This window comes from Ochotona princeps, chromosome 1, assembly GCF_030435755.1.
Source record: "Ochotona princeps isolate mOchPri1 chromosome 1, mOchPri1.hap1, whole genome shotgun sequence".
NCBI classification, from domain to species: Eukaryota; Metazoa; Chordata; class Mammalia; order Lagomorpha; family Ochotonidae; genus Ochotona; species Ochotona princeps.
Genome location: NC_080832.1, coordinates 117007440 through 117027341, shown reverse-complemented (window position 1 = coordinate 117027341; position 19902 = coordinate 117007440). Strand labels below are relative to the sequence as shown.

Genomic DNA, 19902 nt, shown 5'->3' with positions numbered 1-19902 from the left:
GCCTGGGGAAGCAGCAGAAGATGGCCCAAGTGCTTGGGCTCCTGGCAGCTATGTGTGAGACCTGGCTGGAGTTCTGAGCTCCTGGATTCAGTTTGGACCAACCCCAGCTTTTATATCCATTTGGGGAGTGAACGGTGAATGGAAGAGCCCCTCCTCACACACACACACATCTCCCCCTGTCTCTATCTCACTTTCCTTGTCTCTCTGTCACTCTTCTCTCAAATAAATTACAATGAGAAGCAGAACTGTAGCAGAATCACATGCATCTTTCTTTCCCCTTCCTCCCGTGGCAACACCTGAGCCTGTGACTAATCAGAGTGTCTGCTCACACAGATCACCCACACGCACTGGGAGCTCAGACAGCCTGGGGGAGTGGCTGAGGTTGCACAGTCCTGACTGCACAGTCAGTGTGACCAGAGGGGAATCCTGACCCAGAAGGTGAAGGTGTGGGTGACCGAGGGCAGCACAGTGTGGGCTGCAGGCTGAGTGGGCTTCCTGCTGATGACAGACATCGGGAGCTCTTAACACGATGCGGCCCACGATGGCAGCAGATGGACACTCAGGGGCTCTCAGAAAGACACTAGTGCGAGATGGGGGAGCCAAGGTTAAGCTCAGCTCAGGTGTTGGGAGCAGGGGCCACTGGGAAGGAAGAAACTGAGAAGACACAAAGGATACTGCTTGCCATGAGAAGCTCCATTTATTTTTTTTATTATTATTGGAATGTTAGAGAAGGAAGAGGCAGTTAGAGATCTCACACCTACTGGTTCTCTCACAAAACCAGGGCTGGGCCAGGCTTAAGTAGGATCCACTGGCTTCCTGCTTCTCCCCGATGGCTGCAGCTCCCTGCAGTCAGGCCAGCTTCTGCTGCTCTTCCAGGCACAAGGGCAGGGAGCTGACTGAGAAGTGGAGCACACAGGACTCTGTTCAACGCCCACGTGGGACACTGGCATTGCTGGCAGCAGCTTTCCATGTTACACCACAATGCCAGCCTCTCATAAGAAAGCTTCAAAAATAATGAACTCTTTCAACTATAGGCACTTGTAAATTTGATTGAAATAAAAGCAAAACCTCCAAGCATGTAAAGGTTTATAGCTGATGACAACTGAGCACTACAGATAATAGTTGAGGGTTAATCAAACTCAGGGTCTCAAAGCATCCAACATGCCTGCAGCAATGTGAGAGAGACAACAGCGCTGAGCAAAACACAACAGCACACATCAGCAGGTGCACCTTGCACGGTGCCTGAACAAACTCTCCCCCACCTACTTCTTGAACTCCAGAACCCCAGATAGACCTCCAAGGGTCCCTTGTACCCTCTTGGTCACAGGCAGGCCCTGGTTCACTCCTGCTGCAGGCAGAGCTCCCAGCTCAGCTCAGGCTGCATCACAGGGAACCCTGAGCTCTCTGCCACTGCTGCCTGGCCTGGACTGGGCCTGTACCTCAGGAGCATCCAGGACTAGGAGGCGGCACGGACAGAGACCCCTCCCAGCCACACACAATGAACCAGGGGTGGCAGCTGCTGGGCTGATCCCTGCGTGTCCACCTCATTCATTCCTCACTCACTCAGTCCTGCCTCCCCAGCAGGGCCCCACCCAGGAGCACTGACCCTGCTCTTCAGCACCAGGATCCCAGGCCCCTGACACCACAGCTCACCCTAATTCTGTACCCCACAGGGCCCCTCTCAGGGCAGGCATCCCTGCCACACCAGAACCTCCTGCAGCAAGACCAGCCCCTCCTGCTCGGCAGGACCCTGTGGTCCCTGTCCCTGTACAGACTCCCTCCCCTGGTCACCATGGCAGCAGAGCCCTGCCTCTGCCCCACCCTCACACCTGCTCCTCCAGACTCAACAGTGAGATGCCTGTCACCGTGTACATTTCCCCACCATACACACAATACACACATTTCATGGATAACTCACAGGGTATAGTTGCACTCACTCATGAATGTCAATTCTTTAATCCACACTGATACATGGAGAAATGCAATTCCTTCCATTTTGTTGCTTTGATTTCTTCATTTTGTCTTTATATGGAATCTTAACCCACTGCATCACAAGCCTGGCATGACTTTATTTTTTTTCTTCTTAAGATTATTTATAAACATTTATATTTTTTAAAGATGTATTTATTTTTTACTACAAAGTCAGATATACAGAGAGGAGGAGAGAGAGGGGAAGATCTTCTGTCCGATGATTCACTCCCCAAGTGAGCCGCAATGGGCTGATGTGCGCCAATCCGAAGCCAGGAACCTGGAACCTCTTCCGGGTCTCCCATGCGGGTGCAGCGTCCCAAGGCTTAGAGCTGTCCTCGACTGCTTTCCCAGGCCACAAGCAGCGAACTGGATGGGAAGTGGAGCTGCTGGGATTAGAACTGGCGCCCATATGGGATCCCGGGGCATTCAAAGCAAGGACTTTTGCCGCTAGCCCACAATGCCGGGCCCTATTTTATTTTTAAGAAGTAAATTCGCAACCAGAAAATGACAGATGGAGAAATTCTTCAATTCAGTGTTTACTCACCAAGGGCCACAATGAACAGAGCTGAGCCAACCTGAAACCAGGAGCCAGGAATTTCTTCACAGTCTCCAATGTGTGTGCAGGGCTGAAGGTTTGGGCCATCCTCTGCTGCTTCCCCAGACCATAACAGGGAGCTGGTTGGAAATGGAGTAGAAGGAATAAAAATCGGTGTCTATACGGGATCCTGGAAACAGCTTTACCCAAAGTGCCACAACACCTTCCCCATTTTTTTGCCAATAAGGAAATTAAGAAATTGAAGTGTTCAGGATGTTGGTGAGACTTCAGCATGGGGGAACTCAGATCCCTCTGTGCAGATGGTAGTCTTCCTCAAGTGGAACCAAAAGACACAGGAATAGGCACCATGGCCTGCCAGCTTGGATTTCACATGGCATGGTCTGATGGCGCCACCTGCTGGTCATCTGCAACAGACAGGCTCACAAACAGCAGTGGAAAGAACCAATGTTCCGGGGGCTTCTTATCCCCTCAGGACCTCTCACTCTTTTCAAAACTCAGATCCAGTCCTTGCTGGGAGGATGCTGATGCCCCCACGAGCATTAGTATCACCCCCTTTTTTAGCCCTGGTTCCTCTACCGCATCTCAATCCACATGAAATCCTGCCATTACTGTCACCGCAAAGCAAAGGAGCAGAGAACATCAGGGTGGAGGACCAGATCCAAGAGCAGCCCCCACATGTCCACAGGGATCAGCCCTGTCCTCTAGGCCCACACAGAGTCACACTCGCTCCTTCTGCTGGGACCCCACTTGTCTCTCCTGCTGCCCAGCTCCACACTGCACTCAGCCTCCTCTCCCTCCCAAGCCCTGAGACAGCCCCTCCCACCTGAACAGCACACCAGGAGGCCAGGGGCACAACAGGCCCAGAGCAGCAACCCTGGACAGCCTGAGCTGGCCCTGCCCTGCCTGGAAAGACCCAAGCCAAAGAGGTCGCGGGCCCTTGCCCTGCCCAGCTCCCAGGCTGAACTGTATCCTCCTGCCCCTGCAGACAGCTGCTCCCACAGGCTGTCATTGACCTGGGACTCTGAGGCCTCCCTGCCCCATCCTAGCACACACACAGCCAGGCCACAGCCCTCAGTGCATCCTCTTCCAAGTGGCAACTCAGGGTTCTGAGACCCTGGCCCAGACCATGCTTGCCTCTGCCTGCCCTCCATGCCCTCAGCTGGCCTCTGCCATGGCCACCCTCATCAAAGGCACCCTCCTGCACAGGGATCTCCATGTTGAGTTCCTGATCCATTTGTTTCCTCCCAGCCCTGGGGAGGGAGCACACCCTAGGGGCCTGCCCCCTGAGAGGGGGACTTGTAAAGGCCACCAGCACTAGAACAGGAATCCTGAGCAATCTTGAGGCCATGGAGAGGACAGCAGCCACCGCATACCTGCCTTTCCCTGCCGCAGGTGTCATCTCATCAGGGTCTCCTGGCTGTGACACAGGGACCGTGTCCTTCCATGATGCCCAGGACACAGGGTCTGCCTGACCATGAAGCTGGGTCATAAAAGAGAGGCAGGTCATGCTGGAGGAAGGACCCCAAAAAGAGCTCCAGCCCCATGGCCCTGACCTGCACCCAGGATGTGCCCCAGGCTGGGTCTGCACTGGCACACACACCCCACGAACTCCCCGTCCCTCTCCCTCAGCAGCTTCCTATGAAGGCAATCACAAGGATTGTCCCTGATGCCAACCCTGACCACCTAGAGGCCAGGAACAGGCTCAGCCAGGCCCAGGACAGTAGGGAGGACAGACAGGTGGCCTGACACACAGGATGGTGCAGAGCATGGCCACAAAGATGCTGCTGTCACTCCTGTCCCTCAGCCCAACACCCAGGGGCCCTGGCACCACCCTCACTTTGCCTGCACTGAGCCTGTGAGAAAAGACAGGCTCCTGTTCCATTAACAGAGACTCCAACTTTGCCAATCTCAGAGTTCACTGAGGAAGACATCAAGAAAATGGGGGATACAGAATTCAAAGTACTTATTGTGAAATTCTTATCAACAACATAAAGCAGGCATTCAAAGAAATCAAGGAATATGTCACACTGGAAATGAATCAAATGAAAGCTGATATATCAGAAGTGAAGAATATAGTGGAGCAAATTAAAAGTACAATGGAGAGTCTCCAAAATAGAATAAAGGAGGCAGAATAAAGAATCTCAAAATTAGAAGGTATTTCCTGTCACCAGAGGAAACAAGCCAAAAGCTGGAAGCAGAGCAGGGTCAGGCTAAAAAAAGTATTGAAGAAATGAAACACACTATGAAAAAAACCAAAATTGAAATGTCAATGAGGTGGTCACAGAAGGTGGCTGGGAACTCGCATTTACTTTTAACATATTGGTTACTCATTACTATGTCAATTAATTCCATAATGATGTAAATTTTTGCTGATGGTATGTTGGTTCTTTCAATTGACTGGGATGATACTCTGCTGGCTCTGTCTTCAGGCCAAAGAGGATATACCTAAGAAGATGTTGAACTTGACTGGACAATAAGATGCTGGACTTTATGTTTGGTATACGCTTGCAATGGGGGAATCTCAACTGAACTTGAGTTGTGGTTATGCAAAAAGGTGGAGGAATCCACCATGGTGGGAGGGTATGGGGGGGAGAGAACCCAAGTATCTATGTAACTGTGTCACATAATACAATGTAATTAATGAAGTTAAATAATAAATAATTAAGAAAAAAAAAAGAAAAAGCCAAATATAAAAGTTATGGGAGTCGCAGAAGGTACAGGAGAAGCTGGTTTTAAAGGTATATTTAATGAAATAAAAAGGGAAAATTTCCCTTATCTAGAGAAATAATTGGGAAACAACACTTAGGAGGACACAGAACTTCCAACACAGTTGACCAAAAGCAATCATCACCATGACACATGTTCATCAAGCTCTCTTCAATTGAACATAAGGAAAAGATCCTTAAATGTGCACGCGAAAAAAATCAATTGACATATAAAGGAATGCCAATCAAACTTACAAGAGATCTCTCACAGGAAACTCTACAAGCCAGAAGATAATAGAGCAACATATTTTAGACTCTATAAGCAAAAAATTGTCGGCCCAGGATAACGCACCCAGCAAAACTTTCCTTTGTCTTTGAAAATGAAATAAAGGTCTTCCACAGTCGGAAAAAAAAAAAAAAAAAAAAAAAAAGCTAAAGAATCTGCCTCTTCCAACAGAAAACTAAATCAATGAATAACCCATTGCTCAAATGACAGAACCAAATTACCACCCATTTGTATTAACCCTGAATGTGAATGGATTAAACTCATCAATCAAATGTCATGGATTAGTAGACTGGGTTAAAAAAAAAAAAAAAAAAAAAACATTTATTTGTTGCCTACTGGAGACACATTCCACCAATGGAGATCAGCGGAAACTATCTCATGGATTTTGATTTTTTTTGGTTAGTTTCATCTCTTCAAAATATTTTCTTCTGATTAAATTTTTCAGTGACTCACAGATCATACGGTAGAATCATTTTCTTCAAGAAAGTTCTTGATTTTTATTTATTCAGCGACTTCATGATGTTGTTAATTTCTTTTTATTTTTCTTCCCATTGTTGTTTTTCTTTTGTGGCTTTTCAATTAAGGGGGTGTATAGTGACTGTAATGGAGACTATCAGATCTAGTACCATGTTATTTAAATTCATGATGTTGCAAATTTGTGTTTTTCTTCCTGTTATTAATTTTGTATTGTGGCTTTTCATTTAAGGGGATGTATAGTAACTGTGTAATGGAGACTATCACATCCAGATGTGAGGATACAACACAGTATGCATCTCTAGTTCCAGACAAAGATGGACTCCCAATGAAACTGTTTATTTTATCTTGACAAGAGGATGCTGGATTCTCTGCCATTGTCCATGCCTGTAATGATGGACATATGACTGTGTATGAACTCTACAACTATACTATAGTAATAATATAGGGGGGAGGGAATTGGAGAGGGCATATGGGAAATCCCAGGAGCTATGGAACTGTATCCTAAAATGATTGTGACAACAGTAATAATAATAATAAAAAGCAGTAAAAATTTAAAAAAAGAAACAAGGATGTCAGAACTAATTCGATGCAGTTGATGTGTGGAAAGAAGCAACAGTTCTCCAGACCTCAGAGATGTCCAGTGACAGATCCAGAGTCCACATTATAAGGTTTATTTCTAATACTGAAATGACAAAATCACCTACTAAGCTGAGGAAGAGGGGAATAGCAATAATCTCTGTGTGTGTGTGTGTGTGAATTTTTTTATTGATTACATTGCATTATGTGACACAGTTTATAGGCACTGGGATTCCCCCCCACACCCCTCCCCAACCCACCCCCATGGTGGATTCCTCCACCTTGTTGCATTACCACAGTTCAAGTTCAGTTGAGATTCTTTCATTGCAATCATCTACCAAGCATAAAGTCCAGCGTCTTATTGTCCAGATAAGTTCAGCGGTTTCTTGAGGAGACCATCTCTGGTCTGAAGGCAGAGCTGGCAGAGTATCATCCCAATCAATTAAAAGCCCCGACATTACATCAGTAACCATTTATAATGTTATGGAATTAGTTGACATGGAATTGAGTAACCAATATGCTAAAAAAGAAAAACATGCAAGTTCTGAACCACATCCTCTGACTTCTACATTGACATTTCAATTATTAGTTTATATACAGCCGGGTTCTATACACCTTAAAGTGGCTATAGATTACTATTCAGCTGTCTCATGTCTATTTTAATTTTAGTATTTAGCAGTTTATAGCGTTGAAGCATGATTTTGCTGAACCTGGCTGTTTTTTGGGCAGTCTAACTGTATAACTCTAACAGGACATATGTCAACAGTTTAGGTGAACAGTTTTAGGAGGGGTGTGCAGAGAAATCTTCCATACCCCAGTGAGGAGTAACTAAGCTTTGTGTCCCACCCAGTGAGTTATAAGTGCATCCCCGCTGACCGTTTCCTGTCTGTTTCTAGGCTTTCCTTGTTCTCTATGTATTCTAGTTTTTTTTGGTTGTTTGTTTGTTTGTTTTGAGGAGTTTCTGGAGCGATCCTGATGGTCATTAGGAGAGAAGGTGGGGACGAGAATAGCAATAATCTATCAATTCATGAAGCTTGATGGATGATTATCAAAAGGTGAGAGATAAGGGCCCAGTTTGTGCAGTGAGTAAAGCCTCTGCCTGTGATGCTGGTATCCTATCCAGGTGCTGCTTTGTGTCCTGGATCCTCTGCTTCTGATCCAGCTCCCTGCTGATGCACCTGGGAAGGCAGTGGGAGATGACCCAGGTGCTTGGGCTGCTGCATTCATATGGGAGACCTGGAAAAGGCTGCTGGCTCCTAGTACCAGAACTACCCTGCTCCAGCCATTGCAGCTCTTTGCAAGAGCTCTTTGCAAGCTCTTTGCAGCTCTCAAGCAAATGTACAATGGCTCTCTCCTACCCTCCTCTCCTACTTTCTGCCTCAACTCCTCTCTGTCTGTAACTCTGTCTTTCAAATAAAGAGGTCTTACTCAAAATGAATAATAAATGGGCCCGGCGGCGTGGCTTAGCGGCTAGAGTCCTCGCCTTGAACGCCCCGAGATCCCATATGGGTGCCGGTTCTGATCCTGGCAGCTCCACTTCCCTTCCAGCTCCCTGCTTATGGCCTGGGAAAGAAGTCGAGGATGGCTTTGGGGCTCTGCACCTGCGTGGGAGACCTGGAGGGGGTTCCTGGTTCCCGGCTTTGGATCCACACAGCGCCGGCCGTTGTGGCTCACTTGGGGAGTGAATCAGTAGATGGACGAAAGTTCTTCCTCTCTGTCTCTCCTCCTCTCTGTATATCTGACTTTGTAATAAAAATAAATAAATCTTTAAAATTTTTTTTAATAATGAATAATACAATTTGCAGCATAATGGATAGAGCTGAAAGACATTTATGCTGAATGAATTCACATATGGAGAGACAGATATCTCCTGTTCTCCTTTATATTGTAGACACTAAACAAGCAAACAGGGTCAGCACTGTAGGGTAGCAGGTTGAGCTGACAACACCCATCTCATATGGGCACGGCTCTGGGTCCAAACTGCTCCATTTCTTGTCTAGCTTCCTGCTGTGTCGTGGAAAGTAATGGAAGATGCCCAAGTGCTTGGATCCCTGTCATCCACGGGGGAGAGCTGGATGAAGGCTCAGGCTCCTGTCTCTAGCCTGGTCAGTGTCAGCCTGTGCAGCTCTCACTCCCCCTCTCCCCATCTCTCTCTCTCTCCCTTCCTCTTCCTGGCACCAGCTCTGGAACAGCCATCTGCCTTGGCACACACAGCCCTGAGGAAAGGACCTTAGGCCTCTTCCACCCGCCAGCCACCAGAGGGCGCCACAATGAAGCCCTGCCCTGCCCTGCCCTGCCCAGCCTCAGATGGGGCAGCCCTGGCTCTCAGCTCCACTGGGACAGTCTGAGCAGAAGCCTCAGTCAAACTCCCGGGTTCCTGATGTCACACACCATGGGCAGGGCAGGCAGGCGGCAAAAGTCGGGTCGAACCAATCAGCGCCACCCGAATATAAAGTGGGCGTGGAGGTTCCCAGAAAAGTCACTTTAGTTGTCCCGCATGGGGTCCACGGCGCCCCAGAGCCTCCTCCTGCTGCTCGCGCTGGGCCTGTTCCTGACCGAGACCCTGGGGCGGATGAGTGCGAGTCCTGAGGGAGACGGGCTCTGCGGGGCAGGAGCGAGGGGAGCGCGCCGAGGGACACAGGACCCCGGGGAGCCGCCTCTCCACCGCGCCGGCAGACCTCCCCACTTCTACCTTTCCCCCATCGCCTCACCCAGTCCCTTCTCCACTGACCCTTTACTGTTTAGCAACACCAAGGACCCTGCCTTCCCTGCTGCCCCAGCGAACTTGGACCCCAGCGTACCACTCCATCCCCTCTCTCCCCCAGGCTCCCACTCACTGATGTATTTTCTCACCGGCGTGTCCCAGCCCGGCTTCGGGGAGCCCCATTTCATCGCCGTGGGCTACGTGGACGACACGCAGCTCGTGCACTTCGACAGCGACGCCGAGAACCCGCGGGCAGAACCTCGGGCGCTGTGGATGCAGCAGGTGGAGCAGGTGTACTTGCACAGGCACACACAGAGGGGTAAACAGCAGACGCAGATTAACATTGTGGACCTGAACAACCTGCGTGGCTACTACAACCAGAACAAGGCCGGTGAGTGACCCGACCGCGCCCCCCTCTTGGAGACTGAGGCCCAGAGGAGCCCTTGGGGCGCAACCGGTTTCGGTTCTGGTTTCGGTTTCAGTGAGGTGCGGGTGAGGGCAGGGGCGGAGCAGCGTGGCCAGGGCTGACAGTGAACTGGGGACAGGCTCTCACACACTCCAGAAGATGTATGGCTGCGAAGTCAGGACAGATGCGCGCCTCCTCCGCGGGTACTGGCAGTGGGCCTACGATAACAAGGACTACATTGTCCTGAATGAGGACCTGCGCACCTGGACAGCGGCTGACACGGCAGCTCAGATCAGCAAGCACAAGTGGGAGGCTGACGGTGATGCAGGGGACTTCAGGGTCTACCTAGAGGGGGAGTGCTTAGAGTTGTTAACCAGATTCCTGGAGTTGGGGAAGGAGACACTACAGCGCACAGGTGTGTGGTTCTGGTAGGGACTTCCCTCCCCCACCTCCCCTAGGGTTGGGGCTGAGGCTGTGGAGGAGGGGAGGAAAGTGAGACCCAGGACTGTGTCCACCTCTCCTCATGGCCACAGCAGGGATGTCCTCCTGGGTTTTGGGTCCAGAGACAGAGACCCGCCCTTCCCTCAGTGTAGAAGAAGGACCTGGGTGTGCAGGCATAAATGATTCTGACAAGAATCCTCTTGGTGCCCTGAACTCCCACTGGGTCCTCTGAGCTGTGACCCCTACCAGGCCTGTCCCCAACCACAAGCCAATGCACTGGGAGGATTCACTCCAGGTTTCTCAGTCACTCTGCTTCCACTCAGAACAAAGCTAAATCCCTTTGACCCTTGATGAAAAACATGAAAGGCCTGAATTGTCCAAATCTTCCCTCAGACCCACCCACAGCACATGTGACTCACCACCCCAGTCTCTAACCAGAAGGCCACCCTCAGGTGCTGGGCCCTGGGCTTCTACCCCAAGGACATCACACTCACCTGGCAACGAGATGGGGAGGATCTGACCCAGGACACGGAGCTGGTGGAGACCAGGCCTTCAGGGGATGGAACCTTCCAGAAGTAGGCAGCTGTGCTGGTGCCTGCTGGAGAGGAGCAGAAGGGAACACGAGGGGTTGCTTGAGCCTCTCACCCTAGGATGGGGTAAGGAGGGCAGAAATTGGTACAGCCTTCAACAGAGGCAGGGCTGAGACCTGGAGTCAGAGCCCCTCAACCTTCCATCCCCTCTCAGAGCCTCCTCAGCCCACGGTGCCCATGAAGGGAGTCATCGCTGGCCTGGTCCTCCTGGCAGCTGTGCTCACTGGAGCTGTGGTCCCTGCTGTGATGAAGAAGAGCTCAAGTAGGTCAGGGTGAGGGCTGGGTCTGAGTCTCCTGTCCTCTGGGAAGAAGGTCCCCCTGCCATGAGACAGAGCACAGACGCCTGCATCTCCAGCTGGGCCCCGGGTGCTCACACTGGCTCTGGTGTAAACCACGAGTGAAGGTGCACCATGAACACTCCACAGAGATGACTCTGCTCACAGGGACCTGAGTTCCAGCAGCCCCAGGTCAGGGGAGGCCCCAGCTGAGGACACACCTCCAGGAGAGGCGCCTCCTGACCCTTTCCTGGTTCTGTAGCCATAGTTCTGGAACCTTCTCTGAAGTGACCCAGTCCCCTGGGCTCCCCATAAGCAAGACCTCAGCTCCTGCCTTCTCCCTGCCTCTCACTAGTTCTTTTCTCTCACAGGTGGAGAAGAAGGGAGCTACACTAAGGCTCCAGGTAAGCACTGGGGTGTGTTTGGGGGTGGGGGCGCCCCAAGACCCTTGAAACAGTCAGATGCCCATGGAGAAGCTGCCCCACCCACCCTGTAGCGCCCTGCTCAGCCACACCCCCAGGGCTCTCACCAAGTCCTGATTGGTTCTCCCTGGTGGGAACAGTGCCCAGGGCTCTGACTGCTCTCTCACAGCTTGAAAGGTGAGACCTGGAGGGCCTGGAGGGGAGAGCTGGCAGGGTGAGGGGACACAGAGGGGTTGAGGGATTCCTTGCATTTGCACATTTTTTATTGGAAAGGTAGATGTACAGAGAGAAGGAAAGACAGAGAGGAAGATCCTCCATCCGATGATTCACTCCCCAAGTGGCCGCAACGGCTGGTGCTGCGCTGATCCAAAGCCAGGAGCCAGAAACTTGTTTCCGGGTCTCTCACGTGGGTGCAGGATCCCAAAGCCGTCCACTACTGCCTTCCCAGGCCACAAGCAGGGAGCTGGATGGGAAGCGGGGCTGTTGGGATTAGAACCGGCGCCAATATGGGATCCTGGCATGTTCAAAGCAAGGACCTTAACCGGGCCGGCATTTGCACATATTCATGTGTGCTGAGCTGTTCCTGTCCCCTTATATAGTGACCTGAATTTGTCACCTTGTTTCTGTAGTGTGAGGCAATTGCCTTGTTTGGGACTGAGGGATAGAACCTTGCTCAAGTCCTCATCCTTGTGTCTTCAAAAACCCCCGCCCTCCCTTCCTGCAAAGGCATCTGAGTGTGTTCCTGTGGGCACAGTGTGAGGTGGCAGCCTGGCCCTACTAGCCCAGCTAAGCACCCCGTCCCTATCTCAAAACAGGTGTACCTGCTGCAGCTTCATCCTTCCCTGTGCAAATCTGAACAGCAATCATTTTTTCCAATTCAAATCAGGAGGGGTTGTGAGAAAATTTAAAGAAAATTCCAAAAATAGGACAGAGAAACTAAAAAGAAGTACCAAGAACTTTCCAGAATCCATGTTTCCTGTGATGAATCTGTTTCAGGAAGGGACAGGAAAGGCTGGGAGGCCCTGCATGAGGGCAGGGATGTGCTCAGGTGGTCCCAAGCCCATCAGCCTTTGTCGTGGTCACTGCCAACTTGGCTCAGCTGCCCCAGTGTCCTGGTCTGTCTGGTAAGATGTGCTCATCAACACCTGCCATTTCAGGACTCAGCCATAGTGATGCTTGCCTTGTCTCAGGGACTTGAGGCAGTGGAGGCTGCATGGTGCCAAGACAGTCAAAGCTCACACTTGGGTTCAACCCTTGGCTCCTGTCTTCCTGTGTTCATTTTGTTCTTTAGTTTTGTTGGCTGACTAATTGCACCTGCTCTTCCTGTGTGTGAGCTCTGGTGACCTTCAGGTCTGTGTGTGCAGGAGGCAGTGTGGGAGGGAGGGAGGCAGGAGGGTAGATGATACTTGTGAGAAAGCAGAGGCCATATGGACACCAGTGGGAGAGGATGTCACTCTGCAGTGGCCACAGGCAACCTCTGTCTCAGGCTCCACTAATGAAGCCATCAGGTCTGGAAGGGGCAGGTGCAACATGCTCATCACTCAGGTCATCCTGCTGTGGGTCAGATCCAGTGCTGGGCAAGATGGTCCAGAGTGGGTATGGGAGCCAGGAATGCTGGCTGTCTCACCATCATGGTCAGCATGCACTGCCCTGAGGAGGTGACCCTGAGGAAGGTTGAAAGGACAAAATGAGTCGTCAACCAAGGTGTCTGGAAAGGTGCTGTGCAGGCAGGGAATAGGCAGTGCAAATGCCCTGGGCAGGAGCTAGGCTGCACACAGAGCGGGGAGCCATCAGGGTCGGGTGCACAATGAATGAAGCACCGTGAAGCAGGACACATGCTCACTGGAAGGCTCAGCCTTGGCTCTGAGTGAGGTGGGAGCCATGAGACAGCTCCGAGCAGAGGAGGGACGTGTGCACCTTCTCCTGTCCAGGGACCACCCTGGCTGCTGCGTGAGGATGGGACTGAGAGACTGAGAGGCTGGAGACAAAGTTCTAGGGTGTCGCCGCCCTGCAGCGACACTAAAATGATGAGGAATATTCTTGGAGGGCCAGGAAAAACTGGCAAAAGCGACTGCGTTTTAAAACCTCTCTTGGGGCCGGGCACGTGGCCTAGCAGCTAAAGTCCTCGCCTTGAACACCCCGGGATCCCATATGGGTGCAGGTTCTAATCCCAGCAGCTCCACTTCCCATCCAGCTCCCTGCTTGTGGCCTGGGAAAGCAGTCAAGGACGGCCCAAAGCTTTGGGACCCTGCACCCGCATGGGAGTCCTGGAGGGGGTTCCTGGTTCCCGGCTTCGGATCGGCGCAGCACCGGCCGTTGCGGCTCACTTGGGGAGTGAATCATCAGATGGAAGATCTTCCTCCCTGTCTCTCCTCCTCTCGTATATCCGGCTTTCCAATAATATTAAATCTTTAAAAAAAAAAAAAAAAAGTTCTCTGGTGCTCCTGTCCCCGTCTGTCTAAGCTTTCCTACCCGCTTCTTCGCCAACCTTCCTCACGTTTTCCACCTCCTTTCTTCCTGTTTCTGTAGTCCCCCCATTCCCCATGTAAAGAGCCACCAGAATGTCACGAACCAAAAAGACTTTGCTGAACCAAAAAGGATTTATTGCTGAAAGCGAGCTGCTTAAATACAGTTCTTCCACCAATCACTTCTGCACGTGGTCCACAGGGCGCTATCTGATAGGCCAGCAATCACAGGGCGGGAGAATTAGCCTATCCTTATGACTTCCTGCCTGCCCAGTGATGGGAACAAGTCCGGCCTCCTGGCACTCGGCCAGCCGCCATCTTGAAGCCCCTAATCCATGTGGGGTTGGCCACTCCCCACATCTCCCCCCTTTTTATTTAAATGAGGCCGTGCCTGTCTTAGGTAGCCCGCTGAAGGACAACCTCCTTACCCGTCATTGGGCGGCAGAGCTTCCAGCTCTACGCCCTGTCTTAGGTTGGTAGGTGTCCCCCGCAGGTCTTACCCGTCTTTGACTACCAGTCTAGCATGCTGTACCTGGGGGAAGGCCCCTGCTCCCAGGGCCATCAGGGCCTGTCACATGATGGCATTATCTTGCCCATGTTTTAGGCACATAAACCAGACATGTAGGAAGATCACGAGGCACAATAACCCTCAAAGGGACAAAAACCCAATCCAATGTCTGACCCTATGGACCACAGATTGTACCCGTAACAAAACCATTGTTCCACAGTAGCCACCTCAAACCGGGTGGCATAAATGGTTACAATTTTTCCACACAGCCAGCGTGTACATTATCAAACTGAACATCCAAATCCCATACAAATAAACTGAAAAGCTTCTTTAGCATATAAATTATCAAACTAAACATCTCGAGCCCCATTCAAATAAACTAAAAAGGCTTCTAAATAGATTAGCTGCAAGTTGGAAGCTGAGAGAACCTCAGATAACATGTCCACCTGTTCTTAAATCAAGTCCGCTAATTAGTTCATGATTAGCAAGCCAGTCCAAACATGTTGGTTAAACTGCTCCCGTGTCTGAAGAACCACAGAGGTCTGCCGCGCAAGAGCGTTCACAGTCATGGTCACCGGTGCAGCAGTCACTAGGGCCGCAATGGCCATGTTGTCAGCAGCGGCAGCCGTAGCTATTGTTGTCACAATGGCAGCAGTAGCATCGAAGTCATACTCTGGCCGCAGGTGGACTGACAGGTCTTCTTCTGCCGGAGTGCAGCTCCAGCCGGGTTCGGAACTCGCGAAGGGTGCGTGGAAGAGGCGCAGAAAGAATAAAGAAAGAGACGGACCACCAGGATTCCTTGATGATAGTGGACAAAGCAATAAAGCTGTCCGCTTTATTTATACAGAACCAGTCAAACTCTGGCTCAGACTTTCCATGTCATGGTCAAGTGGGTGTTTCTAAGGACAACCCTGCCACCTGCTTTACCCCAAAACAATAGAAATTCCTGGTACAGTTCTTATTCTACAACTTAATCTTGTATCACAAAGAAAAGGAGAACCTAAAGATTAAGGAAAGAATGAAACCCTAAATACAGGTCTCTTGATTAGCATAAGGTCAATGGGGACAGCCAAGACAGTAGGAAAAATAGAAGGCCCTTTTGTAAGACATTATTATTGACATTAACCTGCAAGCTCACATTGAGTAAAATTTTGGCCAACTCCACAATAGCAACCAATGCCTGGATGGATTAGAATTCTTCCGCAGGGTGGTCTGGTATCCATGCAAAGGAAGGTGGAACTGCATTCAGGTGGTTGTAGAGTCATCCGCCCGGGCCCTGCCTTACAGCGGAAAGTTCCTTGTGGCCCTGCCTACAATGGAACAATACTCCTCACACCCTCGTGTCCCCCACATCCACTGCACGGACCCCAACATTCTTCTTTAACCATCATCGGTCTCGGAAAATAGGTGGGCAGGCACATCACCACAGCCAGTGGGTACTCGGTTGTATTCCAACATTCTGAAGGAAAACAATCTATTCCACAAGTTAAGTGAATCCCTACCTGACTAGCTTTGCTAACAAGAAAACAGAAACATTGGCCTCAGGCACACAGGAGTGGGCCTAAAAGAAAAGCAATGCAATTAGCCACTGCTACCAAGCTCTCAAAAGTATCATTACCTGAAGGAAAATAGAAGCAATTCTGCAACTGGCCTCCAAGAATCATGGACATTGCTGCTCCTACAGCACAAACGGAGGCCTCAGCTCAAAAGAATTTGTGATTATACTCTGCATAGGATTTTTGTAGGAATACTTATGTCCTCTAAATGTACTGTTTTTATCTGTGGGAAAATTTTCCATACAGACCTGGAGAGTGCTCCAGTTGATTCGGGATGAAGCTGAAATTTTCCTAAGGTCTAATTAATCAATACAATGCAGGGTGATGGCACAATAGAATTACTAATATTAATACTCACCTGAAAAAATAATAACTAGCTTGTCCTTTGGGGATCTATATTAATCCCTTATTTCCCCTTTTCTGTTTATATAGCATAGTTTTCATTTTTTTCTTTCTACGCTTCCACAGCTTTATTGCCTCTTGGCACCATTTATTAGCCTGTTCATACGCTAACTGCTTTACCGAAGGCATTGCTGACTCCACCTCCCCAAAAATTCTCGAGGCAGTTTGAATGAGTCTAGCTACAAAATCAGCATAAGGCTCATTGGCTGCCTGAATAACCTTGGAGAGGCGTCCCTGTAGATCCCCAGTGCCTGTAAGCATTTTCCATGCCTTAGTGACAGTAGCACTTATTTGAAGATACTTATTTGCAGCAGTGTCTGAACAAAACTCTTGGTATGCCACTTTCCAATTTAAATATTGGCCACCAGAAAGGGTGGCACGAGCCAAATTCATAAAATCTATAGGCTGATAATATCTGTTGATTTTGATCCTCTAGGACTGGAAACACAGAGGAGGAAGACATAGTTTCCTTCCATCCCCACGGGGCATTGGCACTGCAGGCACATGCCCATGACAGCATGATCCAATGGGGTTATAAGCGGGTGGTGGGGGGGGAAGACGGCACTATTCCTGGCTTCAAAGAGTGCCGTACCAGCTCCTCCCCTGTAAATTCCTTTTCACTATCATTTCCTTCCTCGGAGTCAGAATCTACTTGGGAGGCTCGACTTCCACTTTCCGATAGATAATCCTCCCTAACACTAGAAGTTTCAACCACATTCAGTGGAGCAGATACAACTTGCTCATCTTCTACAGCCAAAGCATCAGATAATTTAAAATCTCACTTTTGTTCTGTCTTCTGTTTAGCAAGAACTTCCTCATACAGTGTCACTTTCATTTAAAAAAAAAAAAACAGAAAAAGAGGAAGTTACTGTAATAACAACTGAAGGAATAAAAACAATAAAATACATTGACTCATAAAACTCCATGGTGCTTTCGTCCTATAAAACCCTGAGCAGCTGAGGAAGGAGATTTAGAAGAAGCAGTGGTGCCGGCTCCGCAGGCCAAGATGCCTGCTCGAGGCGCTGCCACCACTGCAGTCACTCAGGTGCCGTTGAGCCACCCCGCCACTCTGGGCAATCCTGCCCCTTCGGGCAAATTCTGCCTCTCTGGACAATATTCTGCATCTCTGGGCTGTATTCCCGCCTCTCTGGGCTATGTCTCGCCTCTCTGGGCTGTATTTAACTGCCTAGGCAAAAATAAAATATACTTACGCTGGCGCAGGCTGGGGATACCCTGTATGTAGGTACCCTCTGCCGGTTTTCCACACGGTGAGGGGCCACTCTGACAGAGACCTGGGTGCAGACGACTCAGTTTCACTCAGGATCTTCCAGGCTCACAAGGTGGGAACCAGAGGCACCCAATTCTGAGCCACATCTTCCTCCTGACCTCTGACTGTCTCCAGGCTGCTGTGCTGGGCAGGATTCTTAACAACGTGCTGAGAAGGGCAGGGAGTTCAATTCAAAGTCAGCTGTATATAGGACTGGCGGCGTGGCCTAACGGCTAAAGTCCTCACCTTGAAAGCCCCGGGATCCCGTATGGACGCCGGTTCTAATCCCAGCAGCTCCACTTCCCATCCAGCTCCCTGCTTGTGGCCTGGGAAAGCAGTCGAGGATGGCCCAAAGCTTTGGGACCCTGCACCCGCGTGAGAGACCTGGAAGAGGTTCCTGGTTCCTGGCTTCAGATCGGCGCAGCACCGGTTGTTGCGACTCACTTGGGGAGTGAATCATCGGATGGAAGATCTTCCTGTCTCTCCTCCTCTCTGTATATCCGGCTTTCCAATAATAATAAATAATCTTTAAAAAAAAAAAGTCAGCTGTATGATCCCCAGGGAGGCCCCACCCTCACCAGGCACCTTCTTGTTTAGCTGGGATGTCAGGGAAGGGGCAGTCACTGCAGTTTCAGCTGGTGATGTTTCAGCTCCCAGTGTTCACATGCGGACATGGCACAGCCAAGATCAAAGGCACCTGTGTTCTCTGAGAGCCCCGTGAACAACCCCGCCTTCACCCACACTGGGAACCCCTGGGCTAGTGTGCAGAGAACATCTTATAAATGAGGGAGGTGTCAAAGAACTGCCTCACTCCCCAAATGCCCACACAGCTGGGGGAGGGAGAACCCATAGCCCAGATCTCAATCCAGCTGTGCTCATGCATCATCCACTTCCTCCCAGGGCGTGCACTGGGTGGATGCCCGGCCGGAAGTGGAGCCAGGACTCCAACAAAGCACTGAGACGGGACTGGGCATCCCAAGTTGTGTCTCTACACTGTGGTGAGTGCTTATGCGTAAGTTCATGGTTTTCCATCAGGAAGGAAATAAAGGGCACAGGTAGTTAGTGCCAACCCAGGACATTGGAGACATACAGTGTCCTCTCTTCTGGTGGGGCAGCCCAGGAGAAAGGTTCAGAAAGAGGCCACAGCTGAGTACACACAACTTCCCAGGATCTCTCGGGATCCTGCTGCCTCACATGGTGCAGCACATGGATTCTCACTCCTTGGAGCTCACAGTGAAATCCAGGAGTTGCTAATATAGCCTGTACCTGTCCATGTGACTGTCTATGTGACATGAGCCTGACAGAAGGCAGAGGAAATGCAGAGAGCCTGGTTGAGGCTGCACAGCCAGGAGCAGAACCCATTGCCTCACCCCAGCTGGGCCCAGCTGGGAACCACAGCTCTGCTGCTGGGCACAGAGGGCACAGCTCACACCCTTGACCCTGACTCTGGCCCTGGGCCTGACCAGGACTGCTGTCCCCATTGACTCTGATATTTACATTGGAGAGGTCACTGACAGCCTGGGGGTCCTGATATTACAGCTCTGAGGTGTGACAGAAATGCTTCCATCGAGAACGGCATGGTGTCCTAGTGGCCAAGTCCTCACCTTACACACACTGGGATCTCATAGGGTCTCTGGTTCATGTTCTAGCTGCTCCACTTCCCAGCCAGTTCCCTGATTGTGTCCTGAAAAAGCAGAGGAGGACAGCCCAAAGCCTTGGGACTCTGCATCTGAGAGACTGAGTAAGCTCCTGGCTCCACATCAGCTCAGCTATGGCCATTGTGGCCACTTGGGGAGTGAACTGGCTGATGGAAGATATTTCTCTCTGACTCTCCTTTCTTTTCTGTAAAATCTGGCTTTCCAATAAAAATAGATAAATATATTTTTAAAAATGATAAAAGGGGACTTCACTGCTAATCCCAGAGAAGCACAAAGGGTCATAAGAAACTGACTACTCTACTACTCTACTTCTAATCCAGCTCCCTGCTAGTGGCCTGAGAAAGTAGCAGAAGATGGCACAAGTACTTGCGTGCTTCGCCCTCATGAGAGACGCAGAATGTATTCTGGGCTTCTGGCTTTAACCCAGCCCAGCCCTGCATGTTGTAGCCATTTGTGGAGTGAGCCAGTGGTTGGAAGATCTCTGTGTCCTGTCTCTCCCTTTCTCTCTTTCTCTCTCTCTCTAATTCTGCCTTTCAAATACATCATAATAAAGAAATTACCATGAAAGGAACTATGTACTAACAAATTAGAAATCCTTAAGTGTCAATCAAAAATAAAATTAGGGCAGCCATTTGGC

The 19902-nt window shown here is 50.2% G+C and overlaps 1 protein-coding gene and 1 pseudogene; both read left to right on the top strand.

Annotated features, from left to right (window-relative positions):
• LOC101523895 (patr class I histocompatibility antigen, A-2 alpha chain-like) overlaps positions 1–19902 on the top strand; it is a 426293-nt gene that overhangs the window by 9809 nt on the left and 396582 nt on the right.
• On the top strand, positions 9069–10988 carry LOC131477952 (HLA class I histocompatibility antigen, A alpha chain-like; annotated as a pseudogene).